Source organism: Manis pentadactyla, chromosome 17 (assembly GCF_030020395.1).
Source record: "Manis pentadactyla isolate mManPen7 chromosome 17, mManPen7.hap1, whole genome shotgun sequence".
Taxonomy (NCBI): domain Eukaryota; kingdom Metazoa; phylum Chordata; class Mammalia; order Pholidota; family Manidae; genus Manis; species Manis pentadactyla.
Genome location: NC_080035.1, coordinates 58,157,074 through 58,176,775, shown reverse-complemented (window position 1 = coordinate 58,176,775; position 19,702 = coordinate 58,157,074). Strand labels below are relative to the sequence as shown.

The 19,702-nt window shown below is 40.8% G+C and overlaps 1 protein-coding gene across 2 annotated transcripts in view; it reads left to right on the top strand.

The window, feature by feature from the left end:
* FGF14 (fibroblast growth factor 14) overlaps positions 1 to 19,702 on the top strand; it is a 593,995-nt gene that overhangs the window by 94,806 nt on the left and 479,487 nt on the right. The gene's annotated exons all lie outside the window — the stretch shown is intronic.

Below are 19,702 nucleotides of genomic sequence, written 5' to 3'. Positions count from 1 at the left end.
ATTTTGAGGGACGCCTAGAAGAGGAAAAAAACAATCACCTTTTTTTTTGAAAATAATATCATTATCATGGTTATCAATTTGAAATGTTATTAAAGTTAGATGTGTGTGTGCCCATTGGCAGGAGTTCATGGAGTCAGGAAGAAAACGGAATATAAAAGAAGTAAGTCAGAGGTCAGCGACTGGCAAAGGATTGCTAAAAACAATCCTCTTGTGTGTGGTTATGCCTAACAGGGACAGCTGAGAACTTAAGTATTGTCTTCAGGTCTAGTAATAAATAACTTTAGTTGACAAATATGGATTGTGTATCTTCTTCTGCATGGTGTGATGCCTGGTGCTTAGTAAAAAGGTAAAAACATAAGATTATTATTATTGTGAGGTTAAACATCCAATGGAGCGATAAAGTGGGATCTTTGCGGAGATGGAATGGGCAGATTTGGGTAACTGAGTAAACATGGGGGGAAAGGGAAGGTGGGCTATGGAAGATCACATAGAAGTTTTGATCCCAAGAAGATGATGTTAACTTGTTTAAGGGACACAGTGTAGCCTCTGGGAAAGGTGCCAACATAAATGAGGTGTGATTTGTTGAAAGGCCCATGCAGACACTTGTATGGAAATGTCCAGTGGGAATTAGGTGAGAAGGCAGGAAATCCATGGTGCTTCTGCAGTTTTTAGGTGGAGGGAAGGGAGGATCTGAGGCAGCAACAGGGGGTGGGTGGGAGAGCTGAGGCAGGAGCCAGGCTCTACTGAGGTGACTTCTTGTTGCTGCATTTGTCAGACAGTCGGTGCTAGCATACTTTATGTATGTAGTTCATTTCAGTCTTTCAACAGGTTTGTACTTTAACACAGCAGATTTGAAATTATATGGAAATAGAAGTATATTCTAAAGGTAGAGGAGAAAGTTTAAAAAATATCTGTTAAAAATTTAATTTCAAACACTTGAAAGAAGAGATACAGATACCAACAGAAGTTTGTTTAGGGTTTAGATCAACAAGCTTTTAACGTTTAATTGGATTTTTGTCCTTGGCTCATGAAGTTGTATTCCTCCCTGATGTCCCTCAGTATGACGTGGACTCTCACACCCTGTGCCCCCTTCCCCTGGGCCTGGGACTTCCTGCTCTGCTGCCCGGCTCCCTGGATTTGCCCCTTACCCCTCCATGTGGCACCTTTAGTCTCAAGGTTAATTCCCGTGGGAAGCAAAGACAGGGCAAGACGTCAGCAAGCAGTCAGCAAGCAGCCCTGGCCTTCCTGAGGCTTTGCTGGTGCCCCCTCCCTCTGAAGCCGTCTTCTGTCCCCTCGCCCCCACTCTGTGGTCAGTCCCCTCCCCTAAACTGGGACTGATGGGAAACGCCCGTGGTCCTGGGTAGGAATCCAGCCAGCTCCAGCAGGCCTTCTCTGTTTGCTTTTCTTCTTGATCTCTTACCAGTATTTCCAGCGATAGTGTGCTTGCAATGGAAATCTAGTAAGTCCAGCCAGACCTGTGTGCATGCTGAAAATCCTAACCTTTAACGTGCACATGGCTTAATCCCAAGGAATGTGGATTTTGGATTCTTTGCACTGCTTTATAGTCCTAAGGGATAGTTAGCATCCATTTCAACTTTCTTTGACTTGTTTCTCAAGTATATTTTTATAAATGCCCTGTTTTCAAAATGATTCCTCCAAAGCATATTCCAGACCAAACAGCACTAATTCTCAGAGGAATGTTTTACCTATTTTTTGTTGTTGAATAACCGAATTTGTAAATAACCATTTAATTCCATTCATTGCATCTTTAGGGCTTCTTGCTGTTCTTTTACTTAGAAAATCCCAGCAGCTTGGAACTGCTATTCAACTTAATTAGAATGAGTTTTCTACCAATGTGGAAAGAAACAGCTTTGTTGCTGTCACTGAGAAAACTAGATCCCGTTGGGAAAGGTGAAGTATGGCCTAGTGGTCTTCCTTTCAGCATGGTATGGGAAGCAGATTCACATCTAGGGTAATCATCTGGTGCAGAATTTATTACCTAGAAACCATGAGAGAAGCACATCACATTTATTCAGTTCTCTTCACTTCTGCTTAGAGTTCTTTGAAAATAGACTCACTTAATTTTGAGGAAATGACATTGTTTTCCCAGACACTGCATTTAAAATGAAACAAAACAAAACACATTTTTAAGTTCTTTTGTTGTTGGGATTTTTCTCCCAGCTTTCTGCTGAAGGCAGCTGTTCATCTAAGAAGGCACTTTAACAAATTTGCTTCTGAGGAGCTGCACGGCATAATTAGGCAATCACCCTTGTGTCTAGAGTCCACCAGGGGAAAAAGGTGACAGACCTGCACAAGGCTCATTATCAAACAGTGCAAAATAAAAACTGAATTTGCCAAGTTAAAAGAAGGACAGCCAAAACTGTGCTGTAAAATACTAATGCTTGGCAGATGAAAGTGAAAATCATCTGTGATAGAATGTCTTGGTTAGTCAATTAGGATCAGTAGTAATTGGTTATTCGAAAATATAAGTTAAAGAAAAAGGACAATGAAATGGCATTTATTAAAAATGATACACATGTGCCATAAACATTTTATTTCATATTAAATATATAGATACTATCTTACTACACTGATGGACAGTGAGTGTAATGGGGTATATGGTGGGGACTTGATAATGGGAGGAGTCAAGTAACCACAATGTTATTCATATAAGTGTCTATTGATGATACCAAAAAAAATAGCTCTATATATAGCTCATTTACCAGTACTTTGCAATAGTCCCTTGGTATTTCCTTTGATTATATTTTATCTGATTTGAGTTCCTGCAGAAATCGCCCTCATGATCTATGAGTTCTAATTTCAGTGTCTAATTGGAGCAGAACTTGAAGGATGTAAGCAATCTGAGTGCAGAATCTTTCTTGATTTCCTTGACATTTTCTCCCAGTCTTTCATGGTATGAGAACACACAAATTCAAGGGAGTATTTTTAGCCATTTGCCTTTATCAGGTTTTTCAAATCATTCAACCTATTTTTTCACAGAAATGACAATTCTCTCATTTGCAGTTATACTTGTGATTTCAAAGATAATTAAATTACATAATTACAGTAACAAGGACCACTGTATAAACAAGACTGGGGCAAGTGTTGCTAAGAACAGAACTCTGCTGCAGGGAGAGAGTGTAGAGCGTCCAGCCGTGCGGTCAACGTTCCTGGGCATCCCAACACTGCTGCAAAGCAGAAGGAATTAAAAGAAGCTGGCTAATTAAATTATTCTGATCCATAGATGTCAATAAAATAGAATGAGTGATGTTTTATTTTTAACAAACTTTAATTTCAGAACAGTGTTAGATATAAAGAAGAGTTGCCAAGATAGGACAGGGAATTCCCATGCACCTTACAGCCAGTTTTCCCTCCATAGCATCTCACATTAGTGTGGCAGTTCTAAATAATAAACTAATCTTGATACATTATTATGAATCAAAGTCCACACTCTATTGGGATTTCGTTTGTCTTTTCCTAATGTTCTTTTTCTGTTCTGTGCCTCCATCCGGGAACCCAGGTTACATTTCGTACTCATATCTTCTTAGGGTTCCCTGGCCTACGATGGTTTTGCAAACTTACCTTGTGTTTGATGGCCTTGAGAGTTTTATGAAGCACTGGTGGAGTGTTTGGTAGCATGTCCCTCAGTTTGGGTTGTCTCGTGCTTCCCGCATGGTTAGTCTGGGATCAGGGGTTTTGGAGAGGAAAAAAAAATGCCATTCTCATCACATTGTCTGAAGGTACCCATCAAAACTGTCAGTATGCTTATTCCAGCTGATGTTGATCTTGATCACTCAACCCAGGTAGTAGGTAGGTTTATCCTCTGCTGCATTTGTGTGATTTTTGTACTCAGGTGGTGTGCTACACTGACATGGGGACATGTGCAGGCAGTTAAATTCTTTCAACCATGTTTGCTTCATGATAGATGGTTGGGCCTCTTCGTGACAATTTGTGACTAGCTGCAAGAGGACGTCATCTTAGCTCCCCTATGGGTGTGCTGAATCCAGTGTTGCTGTTTTGTCTCATGTTTCTTGAACATGAGAAGTGAAGGAAGCCCAGGCTCCGGAGATGTTTCTGTCTGTGCTCTGGGGAGAAAATGAAGCACTGGGCTGGAGCTTCTGCGGCTGCATGGGTCAGGGTGTCAGGCTCAGGACTCCACCTGCCATTCCCTGGATCATTTTATTTGAATCTGTGGTCCGTATTTTCTGGCTAGAGCTTTTCTTACTACTCCTGAGTGCGCTTAACGGACGTGTGCTTGGTAACCGCCCTGCAGCGTGTTAGTGGATGACGGAGGCCAGCCAGTGGGGACAAGTCCAGGCCCTGCTTGTGACTCCGATAAGGTGCTGCAAAACACAGCAGCTCATACTTTACAGAAGTGGCACAAAACCTGAGAAACGATCTTTTAATAAAGAATCAGACTCCTACGCTGTGTCAGTGTGTTGGAAACATTTTAATGTAGAACACGAAGAGATCTCTACAGCTCAGAGACCATCTGTTCATCTGTTGCCTCTGTGGGCCTGGAATGTTACCCAGACTCCCTTTTACCTAAATTCCTGTGATGACGATGGGAACATTGTTTTAGAATTGAAATTCGTTTAGCTTACTTCAATAACAGTGGTTTCCTAGGCCTCAGAAAGCACAGAAACAGTGGTCCCGGTAGTTTAAACTTAGTCCTACATTAACAATGTGAAAGGACAATAAGGCTGAGACCAGTTCTCTTAAAGGTTTTCTCTTCTGTAGCCCCAAAGGGATTTATTTTTCAACTCCATCTTGGCCAAATATCAACTCATTCATCTACTTCCTCAGTATCTGCATCATGCGGTAGATCCCATGTGAACTTAATCCTGAGGGGCTGGACGGTGTCAGCAGCTCCTGCCCAATCAGACTTGACTTTACTGCTCCTGTGTCGTTGCCTGGTTCTCTGCCCGTTGCCAGGGCGTTGGTGTCCATGAACCGGGTGGTATGAAATGACATGTTTCGGGGCGAAGCAGCATGATGCTGTGAGGACAACTGTGGAGGGGAAATCCTAAGACCGGGGCTTTACGGCTCCCTGGCGCTTCTAATTCTGTGACCCTGGGCAGTATCCTAACTTTTGACCCGCAGTTTCCTGTGGGAGAATGAGGGACAAGAGCAACTGCCTTGCCTACCTTCAGAAAGGATCCAGTTTTTAGGTTTTAGGATCCAGTGCCTGGTAATTGTGCAAATATATTATAAACCGCACAGTGCCCGACAGTCAAAGGAGAAGAAAGAATGAAGTCTGCTGAGGGGCAAGTAAAGGTCTACAGGACCCCTCGCTACCTGGAGCACCGTTAGGTGTCATGATGCAGGGTGCGGTGATCGGCGCTGTTAAAAAGGTGGATCTGAAGGACAGAGATGAGAGTGAATTTGTTGATGCTGTTGAGGACATCTCTGCTCCCAGTGCTTAGATTATAAATGCATGTCAGTGGCATAACAATCCATGAGGAGTATAATTACTTGTTCAACTAGAGTCTGATGACAACAATCATGATGATTAAGAATCTACTAAAGAAATAAGAAGTTGGACAACCTGGTTTGAAGGGTTCTTCCTGGTTTCCAAATCCTCTGGCTAGCCAGCTTGGTCAAACCAATTACTTAAATTGAAATAATCCCTAGATCAGTGGAAGGAAAAACAAATACAAATAGATACTGAAAAATACTGTGAATAATACATATTCACATTTAAATCACTTGAGCTTTGAACGCAGAGCTGTCCGCGCGCCCCGTGTCATTCTAAGTGCTGCCCTAATGGATCACTCCTCACAGTGACCTCTTGGGGTGGATAGGGAAACTGAGGCACAGAGAAGAAATGACTGAGGTCACACAGCTGGTTTGGGAGAGCCAGGACTTGGACAAAGGCCATTAACTATAAATGCCAAAAAGAATTAAGTTGGGAAGATGTCACTAATAGATGCAGGAAGAAAAAAAGCTGTTTGGGCAATTGGAAAAATCATGGAAATAAAACAGGAGGAGGGGCTAAAACAGCAGGTGCCAGTTCAGTACTGGTCACTTCTCAAGTGGGCAAACCCAAGCAACAAAGGACAGAACAAGGGAACGTCCTTGAGATTAATATTTGGAATGTGCTTAATTTTCAAGTGAGTATCAGTAATTTCTTGCTAATATTTAAACATTTTTCTAGATGAGGCTAGTCTAATAGCTATCCTAATCATATTTCTAATAGCTATCCTAGTCATATTTAAGGTATATAATTTCTTTTTAAAAATCTGCTTCTGAAGAAAGACCAATGGAAGACAAAGATTAAGCAGTGGAGACAAGGGCTATTATTTTAAGAAATTAATCATTACAAGTTAACGGGAAAAGCATTTGATCACACTAAATGAATATGCCTTCTCGTGGACTTCAGTGCCTTGATGTACCAGATCATTCATAGATGAATGCCATATGGCTTTCACAGAGAAACCACTTGTATATGATTACATAAAAACTGTTATATTTGTTGATACTTTTTTCCTGATATCTGTGGGTGTTGGGTTGTTTATATTGTTCGGTATTTCGGTTTCTACTTCTACATTTCTCTACCTGAACCCTTATGAAAAATTTCTGTACCTGTGACAGGTTGCAGGAATGTTTTCCCCCTCTGTGCGCTCCATTTGTGTATTATTGTACCTCGTGACATTTTGAATCAAAAGCCGCTAGTACCAAGCTGTTATCAGCAGCTGATGCCAAAAATATTCATTATTACACTTCTCAGCATGCAAGTGAGAACACTTCAAATCACAGAGACAGAATTTCCAGCCATTGTTCTTTTTCTTTTTTGCATATTATACAGCAAAAAAGATGCACAATGCAAGGAGATTTATTTGAAAATAATGCCTTGGTGAAATGTTGTACAACATGCCATTCATTGTTTACGAAGGTCGTGTGAAATCCAGCCTGCGTTACAGACACCATCTCAGGGCCCTGCTTCCTCTTCTTTTCTCTCTTCCCAATGTTCTTCAAGGGGCATGTCTTTTTAGTCTTTGATAACATTAAAGTGCAAGCTATTTACACATCTGGAAGTAAGCAATACCCTCAGCAGAGAACCATGATATGAGATGTGCAACCTAAATGTGCCTTAGACCCTGTAGTGGGACCCTTTACGTCAATAGCCAGGTCAGGACAGATATATAGTCCTTGTGGCAGCAGCGAGGGGAAGGGAAGGCAAAGGAGGACAATCGACAAATTCAATTAGTAAAGTTTGTCATTTTCTAATATCGAAAGTGCTGACCTGCAAATATCAGCAAATCTCTTATACAGTATTTCGTTTTGCTGGAACTCTGTAGCCAAATGACAAGATGCCAGAAAATGTCGTGGCGGAGAGAAAGAGCCTTCTGTGGCAAGCTGAACACCTGACTTCTCACGTCCACCATCTTCTGGAGAAGAAACCGTTGTATGACTGGGGGAAAAGGGACCAGAGATGGAAAAGTGGGGCTGGAGAGGGGACTATAAATTCTCTGATTCTTTTTCTATTGCCTGAAAAACTAGGGTTTAATAGCCTTGGCTTCCCTTCTCCGCTGACCCCTTGAGCAAGGGGCTGGAGCTGCACAAAGGTAATTTTCATCTCAGCTTGATGAATACATACCAAGTGCTCCTTAAATCTGTGCTTCCTGCACGAAGTGCTATGACCTCACTCAAACAGAGAGCCCCAAATGTCACAGTCAACTGGAAAGAAATCAGGGCCATTGCTACGGTCTCCTGCAGGCACAAGAGATGCCAAAACAGCCCCAGGCTCTCATTGCTGTCTTCGTCACCTGCCTTGCTGTGCATTATATGGATCGACTCTCAATTTTAAAAAATGTATTTATGCAGATGTTTCTTATCCTGCTGCGTCTCAAGCCCATTGCTGTAGATGAAGTAATTTCTTTTGTCTGGTGCTTAATGTTCTGCTGACTTTTGACTTGGAAACCACAACGTTGTACCGAAGCCTTAAAGGAAAAGCTAAGAATTCATGTTTCTTGTGCACTTAGCAAGTGTCTGACATGGTAGTAAATACTCTGTATATGAAAGCCCAGAACAAGCTGATGTGCACATCTTCAAATAGAAATAACAATCTAGTCTTTTCTGTGGAGACAGTGTAGGATATTGATTTCACACTTTTTCCTGTTACATTTGAAATTCTGGAAGATAATAAAGTATAAAGTTTACCCTCAAGAAGAATAATGTATTTAAATCTGCTGCTTTGAAAACATTTAAAAATTTTTGTATTTTGCTCTGGACTGTCTATTAGGAAAGCTCTGACAGGTAAGATTTGCCTTCTTTTAAACCCCATGTGTTTTTGTCAGTTCATTTAAATTCATGAAAAGTAGCCCTTTTATTAACAACAACAACAACACAGCCCCACAAAATTTAGGATTATCAAGTCACTGTCAGAAAGCTATCAGTGAATTTCTGGTGTGACCAAAGATGTAAACATGGGAAGGCTGGTTCAGTATCGATCACTGATTCGTGTCAGCTAATGAAATGCCAGAAGAAGGAATTTGCATTGGCTTCAGTCTGTCGGCTCACCTGCGGTGGTTGGGATTGGGGGAAAGGGGACCTGGGGTCACAAGCCGGACTGGCTCTAAATCAGAGAACTGTGCAGTCAGCATTAACGTGCTGATTCATTGCAGTGACTCTGAGGCATTTCTCTTGTCTTCCAAGTGCTTCTAAGTCATGTACAGGGAGGTTGAGGGCATCAGGTGGGCAAGCGGGAGGGGTGGCCAGGGGTCCTACCATACCATTCATGGTGGTCAAACCAGAGCTTGGAAGGAGACCTGCCCAGGGGCTCTGATTCCTTCCAAGTGCACCTTAGCAGCTGGTTTCTAAGCCCTGTCTATTTGGACAGCTTCCAGTTTAGGAATCCCAGTTTGTTCACATTGAGTTCTTGACATTTTTGTCTCAGTTTTCTGAAGGTATAGCTTCAGAAACTGTGAGGCCCTTTAGTTTGGTGGGTGATGATTATCTGGTTCTGAAAAGTTTTATTTATTAGCCCATCTATTTTAATTTATGTTTATTTGTATTTGTTAATTTTGTATACTTATAAACATTTATTTATTTATTTTGTTGAACAGAGAACACATGCTTGAGACGGAAGAAATGAGCAGTAGGCTTTTCTTAGCTCCACTCTGAAATCTTCCACACTTTTTTCTCCCAAATCTTCTGAACATGTTAGCAAGTTCTTCTTTCTGCATTCCACTGAGAACTCTAAATACAGTTTCTCTGCTCAGAAGGTAGAATAAGTCCAGTGTATCAAATCCCAGGGTAGCATTTGAAATTTGTAAATTTCAAAAGAACAAAAGGCATAGTATTAACTTTTAAAATGATAGCCTATATAAGAATGGAGGTAGTAAGCTTATTGTGAGCTATTTGGTAGTTAATAATTTCAACAGCTTGTAGCTGAAAAGAGAGAGCCTATGTCAGTCACCCTTGCCAGTAAAAGTATCTTTTACTGCTTTTAGAGTCACATACAAGAAAACATGCTGCTTACTAAAAAATACATTTGCTTAATTTCAACATTTTGCTTTGATTTTTAAAATTTTTATGTGAAACTAATACAGCTGACAAAGAATAATGTTACTTTCAAAAATGTGATTGGTTATATAACTTATATTTGATTATACAAACTTGTATGTTCCACTAAAGGACAGTTACCAACTATGGGTGACCCTTGGGCAGCACAGGGCCACTTATTTGCACATTGTTTTCAATAAATACATTGGAAATGTTTTTGAAGATTTGACACAGTTGAAAAAGCATTTCTTTTCTTTAGCTTACTTTATTATAAGAATACAGTATATAATACATAAATACCTGTTAATCAACTATGTATGTTATTAGTAAGGCTTCTGGTCAACCATAGGCTATTAGTACTTAAGTTTTGGGAGTCAAAAGTTATACATGGATTTTGACTGTGTGGGTAGTTGGAGCCCCCACTCCCCCACCGCGCTGTTCAAGGGTCAGCTGTACGTGGGTTTGTAGAGGACCAGCTCTCACAAACACCAGGGTTTCTCTGCTGCTGCGTCATCTCTAGGGACAGCAGCTTAGCAAAGGCTGGTGACCGCTGCAGAGGGTGAAGTTACTACTGGCTTAAAGGAAGGATGTGGAGGGCAAGGGCGATAGGACCTCGGGCCTGGCTCAGGGTTGTACCCTATCACTCACTCCAGGCATGAGCTCAAGACTACAGCCAAGTCTTGCATGTGCAGAGGGACATGATGCCACTTTGAGGCTGGGCTCAGGCACACACTAGAATTTAATGGAAAAATTGGTAGTTGGTGCCAGCACAGGGTAGATTAGATCCAGAGAGCCAGAGATGAGCTGTTCCTTTGAACCTTGGGGGCTGGTCACCACTGCATTCAGAGGCTGGGCTGGGCAGGGAGCAACTGTGACGATGTTAGTGGTGTGCCCTGTGTCTAACCTTGGCACTTAGTGGTACTGCAGTTGAAAAAGAAAACTGACAAATTAAGAGTATAGAGAAATGTCTTGAAGAATACACACTTTTAAAAGACACCACCTATTCAGATATATGGCATAATAGAAATATTTTTACTCCATAAATAAGCAAAAAGTGTTTATTATCGTGTTATGCAGTGACTTTAAATAACTTTTATTTAATAAGAGAATAATACTTCTCTGATAGATTCAAAGTAATTTTGTTTTAATTCTCTGAATATTATTATGGAATAGTAAAGAAAAAGTAAATACCTTAGTATACATTTAGAATTAATAAAAAACTGTATTAGTTTGAAGTCAGCTTTGAACTCTGAGTAGTTTCCTGCTAATTATTGAGAATATGAGGATCTGTGGGAAAAAGGCTGTCCAGCTAATTATAGCAGATTGTTTCCATGCATTTGCAATAAGCCTTAGTTTGCAGGCTTACATGAACAAAAACTACTTTATCAGTCTTTCCTGGTCATGCCTGAGAGAAATAAAAAAAGCTACATTAAAAAAAAATCATTGCTTCAAAGTGGTATTGTGAATAAAATAAAATGCCAAGTTAATGTAGAAGAGCCTTTGAATTTGTAGATTCTTAGATTCAACTTCAAAGACTACTTTATTCTTTGGCACAAACATTTTTTTATCATCCATCCTCAAACTATTTTAGGTCATTTGTGTAGCTTCAAAAGATTGTAATGTATTCATTGATCAAACAGTTATTGAATGCCTACAGTATACTGGGCACTGTGCCTGATGCTTGGAATAACAAGATGTTTAAAGAGAGTTTCTAGCATGCTCAAGTAATGGCAAGATAAAGGTAAAAAGTGGAACTCCAGTGGCCAAAGATTATCCTCCCAAAGAGGAGTTTTTGTAATGGGATGAGTGGTTCAATGGGGAAGTAAAACGGGAGGAAAATTTTGTGCCTAGTAACAATAATTTTATAAGTCTCTTATTTAAAAAAATTCCGTTTAATGTATTCTCACATGTCTTCTTGGGCCATTTATATTGAAAGCAAGAACATTTTGGAAATGAAACATTCAGTATTAGACATTTGATCAAATCATATCTTTTATTGTAATACTGCAAACAATTTCTGACTTAACACTGAATGAATGCATTAATCAACTGAGATACTTTCTCATTGTAGAGATATAAATTGTTAGATGACCTGCCCTACAGTTTTGGTCTGAAATTTAAATGAATACAAGTAGAAAACATTTGGAAAAGAGCAGAAAAAAAAAAAAAAGGGTAGGGCGTCAGTAGAGATGTTTCATAAAGAATTACCAAAAAATCTACTTGTCTACCTTTTAAACAGTTGCTATGAAACAGGTATGTTAATAGTAATTATATCCCAAATAATGTCACAAACTAAGGTGGCTTGGCTGTCTAGGCTCCAGTCACAGATAACTTCACTCTTAGTCTAACGCTAGGCTGAGCCCATGCAAACACGCTGCATACAAATGCAACATTTTCAGAAAGGTCAAAGCAAACTCCAAATATGTTTTATGAGGGACCTGGTAGCCTTGAGCTACAAGCCTTCTTCCTGCTTGTTATCACTGTTAAAACTCAGATTTCTCAACTGTTGTCAACTGTGTGTCAAAGGTAGGAAAAGACTGACCAGGAACAAAACTATACCACATGTCCTCGCTAGGCTTGGAAAAGGGAAGGAAATGTTTGTCTAATTTAGAAATGATGCCCAGGGGTAGTGTTCATAGTGCGGCATCTGTGCAATTACACAACGTGCCTTGGGGACTTTACATTATTTAGATATTGTTCCTTTAAAAATAGTAAGTACTAGATTATAATCATATTGTTCATTGTAATACTGCAAACAATTTCTGACTCAACTCAAAGTGAATGAATGCATTAATCAATAAAGATTTATTGAGCACTTTTTGTGGACCACAAATAAATGGGTTGATGGAAAAAGTAGGATAACCCATAAATTACGACATTCATTGAACAAATATCCATCAGGCCTGCCCTGGGGGTGATGCACACCACGGAGGCCCAGGAGTGGCAGAGGGGAGTCATCCTGCGTGGCCTTTGGCCACAGAGCATTGCCAGGTGATATGCTCATGCAGAAAAACAAAACATTTCAGTGAAATTTATGGTGTTGTAAAATATACAGAGATAAATACCAGGACTAGTGCAGCCTTTAAGGGGAAAAGAAGGGTTTCCTGGAAGAGGTGGAAGTTGATCAGCTTCTGTGTGATGGGAAAGATCTGAGGGGCAGGAATTTCTTTCAAGGGAGGGCAGATGAGCAGTGGGGGGAGAAAGGAGGAAGCCAGGGGGGGTTTTGGGGAGGACGTGTTCCTGATGCACTTGGGAGGGGGGCGCAGATGCATCTGGTTAGAATAGTCAATGACTGCCTATGACTCTTGGCCCCTTAAGTTAAAACCTGCACTGATGAGGTTCCTTAACTCTATCTGTGAGGCTGTTGGAGCGTGCCCTCAGCAGTGGGGCTGGTTCTGACCTCAGTTGGCCGCTGCTTTGCTGCGGAGCCCTGTTAAAGGGGGGGGCCCTCTCCGTGGCCCCTGCTGGCCTTTCTGGCCTTGCATGTCACAGGAAATCTTTCATAGAGCAAAGGATATCTGCTGTGGCTTCATGCCCTGTCCTGGCTGTAGTTACTCTGGGCAAATCACTTGCTTTCTCTTTGCCTTCATTTTATCATTTGTAGAGTCTGAACAACAATAATTTGCACCTAATTGGAAAATGTTAAGAACATTTTCAACCGGGCCTGAAACTTAACTAAATGCTATAGAAGTACCAAAAAGTATCAAAGTATTAGTTTGGCTAGTTTACAAAGATCTGTCTTAGCCATTACCTGACTAAACACAGGCCTAGAATAGTGGCAAGTTTGTGAAGGAAATCATTACAAAAACAGCTTAATAAAAAAATAGAAAAAATTTAGGGCAAAGCTTGTGTGGTATTAATTCTTAGTGTAACTTTTCAGGTTATTCAGGAACCAGGTTTATTTACTGATGTGATAAAAATGCCACCTAGTATTTATCCCACCAACAATTAGTTCATCCTACTTCTAGAATTGCATGTATATTAATACTCCCAAGAGAGTTACTTTTCTATACCTTTTACTATCCCCCCAAAAATAGCTACCATGATATATTTCATGTAACACACACATGTACAATCTGGAAATTCTCCTTAATGAAGTAGTGAAAGATTCCTTGAAGCAACATTCATAACTAGAAGAATAGTTTTAATCTGGGAACCAAGAACATTAGTCAACTCACCAAAGGGGCTGTTATGGAGTTATGAATATTATCCTTTGCTCTATGAAAGATTTCCTGTGACATGAGGAGGGTACAAGTTTTTAGCTGTAATTTCTAAATGAATAAACTTGTTCAATTGTATGGTCTTCCAAGATTTATTCTTTCTTTTTATCTTTCATGCCTTTGGTGATTCTCCCCTGCCTTTTTGCAAAATATGTAATATGTCCAGCTCAAGGTGGTGAGACTCATGCACACACACACACACACACACACACACACACACACACACACACACAGTTTAATTCCATTTTTTACATGAGGAATTGTGAGAGCTGCTTGTACTGTTTATTCCCCTGTTCCTCATATTAGGCAATGGGTAAACTTTAGCCAAAGAATAATTCAGTAATGAGCTCTTTCTTAGGGCTTTGCCATATTTATCCTCATTACGTGCCTTATGTACCCGGTAACCGTCACCCATTCCCTTAGTCAACAGAGTTTGTTGAGGACTCAGTTCCTTAGATTTCATCGTGGGGTGAGATCAAGACAATCTTAGGAAGTTTTATGATTGTTCTTTGTGAAAGAGTTGAGATTTGGAGAGTCTCAAGTAGGCTACCTGAAGCACATTTCTGGGTGCGCATGGTTGTTTCCTGGAGTTTGAGATGGTCCCGAGGGTGCCAGCATACGTCAGAATACTGCTCTCTCACTGGGAAAGGAAAGAGCCATTGACTGTAGTGCTTCCTGAAGTTCTGGCACCAACACTGTTGTGCAGGCCCCTCTACCCATCACTTTTTTTTTTGGTCATAAAAACAGTATTCAAGATCATCTAGTTACACCCAGTTATACCATGTGAATGTAAATGCCAACAATGATTGACTGCCCACTGCATTCTAGTACTTAATATGCATTATTCCTTTTAAACCCTATGTTATACTGCAGTGTGCATATATTACCTTCATTTTGCAGTGGAAGCATTGAGACTTGGAAAGTTTACACTACCAGTGAGTGGCAGTTTTAAATTTAAGGCTTAAGAAATGATCTAAATTGTTTAATGTCACTTAATGCCTCCCTTATGAGTACATATATTAGAGAAATGTAATTTTGATAGCATCTTTTCAGTGTAGCATGATTGAAGTAGATAATGAGTTCAGATAAATATTTCAGTATAAATCTTAGAAAATACTTGTATTTTCTAAGAATGGTTGGAATCTGCAGTATATTGAAGGATATGGAAAAATAAAACATGGCAAAGCATTATTTTTTCAGTGTGAACTTTTAGAGAATGCTAGCAAAGCAGTTCCTTCTGGTTTGCTTAATATGTGTCACCCATATTCTCATTCACATTCATCAGGTCTTTAAGCCAACGTGTCCCCAGATAGGTTCTGTGATATTATAGGAGAGACTACTGGTTCTTCCCAACTCTCTATTCTTTCTTCTTTTGTAATAATTTCTAAGGAAGAGGTGGGTGGCTTATGTGACGATCTGTAAGGGATGGGCACAGGAGGAGGACAAAGATCGGAATCCCTGGTATCTCCTGAATTTATTCATGGGTGGAGCTTATCAGTCATTATATGGCTAGAAGGAGGCACTTGGTTTGCAGTGCAAATGTATGGTTTTGTTTCTTGGTTTATAGATCTGAGGGCTGCCTGGTGGAGGAAGGTAACTCCTGTCCAGGTCATCTGCTGTTGCCCCCTCTGGTCGGGACATACCGTCAGTGAGCTGTTTGGTGAGATACCTAAACGGGCGTGTGCAGCATGCCTTTGGCAAATACGGGTCTGTAGCGGGGGGACATGGGACACCTGGAGGCGTAGGTTGGGGAATCATTTGCAGTGATGGTTGAAGCGCGGAATGTACACAGGGAAAAACAGATGAAACAGGTAAGAACTGGGAAACAAACCATTTCAGGCAGTTGTGGAGGAAGAAGGGCTATATCCTGACTCAGAAGGTAGGATCAGAGTAATTAAGCGATGGATAGGAAAACAGAATTGTTAGTCTGGGTAATTAGGGAGTCGGTGCGCATGGCGGAGAAGAGCAGGTCGCATAGAGGGGCGGAAGCTGCTTCGAAGAATGTGTGACTTTGCAGAGGGAGATGGTGGGGGGCCCACTAGCTCACAGTTTTCATAGGGGCGCCACTCTCGCTTCCTCTTCGCTGGACCTTCTGAAATCTGAAAGGAGCAGTGGTGGCACACAGGCCATGGGGCAGCACGACCACCCTCCGGACACCCTCCGAGCCCGCTCTCAGGAAGCCCGGCGTGATGCTACTGCATTTGTAGCCAGTAGAAAGAATGTCTTTCTTTTCATTAAAACAATGGCTCAACTTAAATAAGAATGCATCTAAAATTGTTTTGCATGTACCTTTGTAAAGATATTACTTTCAAAAGTTCAAGCATTTGGAGACAAATAGACGTCTGTGGCAGAACTAGATGAAATTCAAATCCGATTCCCCGAGCACCTTGGGACGTTGCCTCTTGGTCCTGTTGCTTTATGCTTGTCAGCCGGAGACGGCTTCCGTTCACTCAGGCAGCCCTGGTATCAGGTCCCTCTGCACCTGACAGAGTTGATTCAGGCTCCCGATTCCACACTTCAGGAAGCTCAGCGGCCTCCGCACAGTTTCCATTACTGCCCAGTGCCTCATGTTCCTGCGGTCAGCCTTGATCTGTTTCCACATTTCTGCTGAGCTCTGTATCTCATTTTTATTTCAGCTCCTGGAGCTATTCTAATTTTTCTGTCCCATGCATACTCAGAAGTGAAACCCAAACCCCCATTCAAACAAGGCATGGGTGTGTGTAATGGCTTTACTGAAGGTTTGCAATGCTGAAAGCAGGTGTTTGACTGGGGCACCAAGCTCTGACTTTGTTAATGACTGAATGCCCTGACCTCCCTGACACTTGCATTTCTTCTACCGACCTCCTTTTCTGCACCATTAAACTTTCCATTGTGCTGCCGCCCACTGCTCCCCCACTGTCACTGACCACTGGCCCGCCCTCCTCCCTGGATGCCCCTCCACTTCCCAGAGTCTGCTAACGTCTCACGGAGCATGCAGTTATCACTTGACTTGGCTGTGTTCACACAAAACATTCCCTCAAGTCACACTGCCCTGCTTAAAGCAGTCTCTCTAGGCCTTTTCCTCAAAAAAGACACTTCTCTCCCTTAGGGGAACTCTGGTGCCAGCTGTTAAACGACATTTTTTTCAACCTGCTACATAATTTTTAAAAGATAAATATGTTATTTATCTTCAGTGGCTGCCATGCCTGGATACTGCTGACATAATTGCCTATTTTCTTGCAGTATGGCATCTAAGTAGGGACTGTTATTTGAACAGAGTGAATAAAGGAAATAATAATTTAATATGTACACGGCTGCATCCTTAATATACTCAAATGATGCTTGTAACTGTTATTACCCTGTATAGAGCTCTCTCCCTGAGGTATTCAATCGTGCACAGAATGTAGCTTTAGTCTTGGTCTCTAGTTCCAAGGCCGTCTGTTTTCAGGAAGATGTAAACTCCGCGAACAATCAGTGTACATTGAGGGGCAGGCTCTGAAGGCATCGTGAGTACTCAGGTGAGAAGGAATGGCTGGGTGTTTCTCAGGGGAGCCCAGGTGCATTTCAAATAGTTCCCAGAGGATTTCATTCTGAACAAGATGCTAATAGTTACAATATAAAAGCTTAGACTTTTAAACTGTGTTGTTTCCTAGGTTTTATTTTTGTTTGCTTTTCTGAGGGCAGCAAGGCAGAGAGAAAAAAAAATCATTTAATATACATTAGCCACTGTTGCTTTATATGTGGTATTTGATTTCATCCTCACATAATACCGAGAGAGAGGTTAACATCCCTATTTTCCGATTAGAAATGGGGCACTTACAGTGGTGAGTGGCTAGATGGTTGCATCAAAAAAGGGTTAAGTTAGGATTCATCTCACGTCCAAACTCACCGTGGTACCTCCAAATATGGGAATCACGATTCTCCATTATGCACTTCTTGAACTTAAGACTTTGTTTTCCTGTTCTTTCTCTCAAAAAATATGACAGAATGTAGATTGTAATGCCACAAGAGGAGGAGTAAGACAAATGTCATTTGTAGGGAGAATAAAGCTGTTTCAATGAAGAAGTTGAGTCACTAGGACTATTTTCCTTTGTACGTTTTTTTCTTCTAAAACTGCTCATTTTCCAAATACATCAATGTCCCTGTTTTTACATGCTATTTAAAAAAAAAGGGAAATACATTAAAGTAAGATGTTTAATAAAATGTGATCTTGCTTTTTAGGGAGTTGGTATATTGACACCTTCAGCACAGGGTGCAGGGACCCAGACTCCTGGTCCTAGAGCCCGACGCATGTCGTGTAGCTGCGTGAACTGAGGAAAGAAAGCCTCAGAGGGTTCTTTCTGTGGCTCAGTTTCCTTTTCTCTCTAAAAATGATAAAAGATAGGAATAGTCATATGTCATAAAGTTATTGGGAAGATTGAAATGTGCAAATATGTGGAAATGCTTAGGACAGTGTTTGGTATATAGTAGGGGACCTATCAGTTTCTGAGGACTCTAAGTTATGAGGAACAACAGACAATGGCAATAAAAAGTCATATAATACCTGACTCACAGTTGCCATAGTAAGAAGAAAACTCTGGCAACTGAACTGATTAAATATAACATGTACATTTTGTTAAAATGTTGCTAATCGTAGAGTGACTATAAGAGCCAAGAGATGGAAGTAAACTGAACCTCCAATAGAGAAATAGTTCAACGGATAAGCTTACATATGATGGTAGCGACCCAAATACCATGTTTTCACATAACATGTTTCCACATAAGTGTATTCTGTGGAACAAGGATTAAAACACTATGTGAACCTTAATCTATCGATCCTTTTATCTATCTGTGTCTACATGCACATATTAAGGACTGGAATGAAATATGGCTGTATGTCAGGCATAGTAATCTCTCAATAAAGTGATGCGGGCAGTTTTAATTTTGCCCCCCAATTTTCTTCTGCAAATTCCCCAAACTATTAGAGTTATAAAATACCATTGAAATGAAATAAAATAAAAACTGAACCCAGTTGATGTATAAGCCACAAAATGTGTCATGTATATTGTCACATCATGTTCCTGTCCTAGTTGCTTTGTGCAGAGCCATCACAGGTGAGCGCTGCTCTGTGTTCACATGTGGGCTCAGCGCACCCTTCAGCATCACACCCCAGAGCAGACGGCACCGGACCGTCCGTATTTGGTGGGATGTGATTCCCTCTTTCACAGTTTCTGTTTGCTTTCAATCATTTAGCTTCAAAATTAACGAGTGAACATCATGATAGCAGCAGAGAGGAATTTTGCAGTGTAGTGTATTCCCTGGAGTTTAATGAAACATTTTTTTATACATAAAGTGTATGTCAAGTCAAGCTTGCTTTTGTGGGGGTTGGGTCCCAAAATTCTGCATTTTGAGTATCTTGATTTTGTTTTCTGAAGGAATGAAGCATTTTGAACATATGCCCAGCCACCCCTGTTTAATCTACCCAGTATGCTAATTGTTAAATGCTTTAGGTTGTAAAAGAATAACTTTATGAATGACTAGGCACTGATGTTATATCTTATTTTTTTTTTATCTCTTATCTTAGGAGTTAGATTTCTAGAATTTTTAATCTGTCCTGATGGACAAACCCTTGAACCTCAGGAGATGGTCGCCAGTTCGCTCTTTAATTCTGCACCAGTTGTTTTAGTTCCTGGGTCTCTGTTTTTTCTGCTGTGACAGGCAGCCTCTCCTAAGGGGCTGCAGTCATTATTGAACTGCCTTATTTATTTCCTTAGAATTCAGTTATGGAACCTGGCAGCACAGACACTTGCCCTGAAGAATGGGTGGGTCCCCACTTGGACTGCAGTTCTTAAGGGGACTCTTCGAAGACCCCTGTCTACTAAGAGAATTATTTACTCTAAGTGTCACATCTGGTTCTGGGCCAATCAATTTGCAAAGTGAATTGAACAGATATGATCCCAGCCATGTGTTATTTGCAATCTAACACAGATAATAATGACCTCCACAGGAGAGTAAGG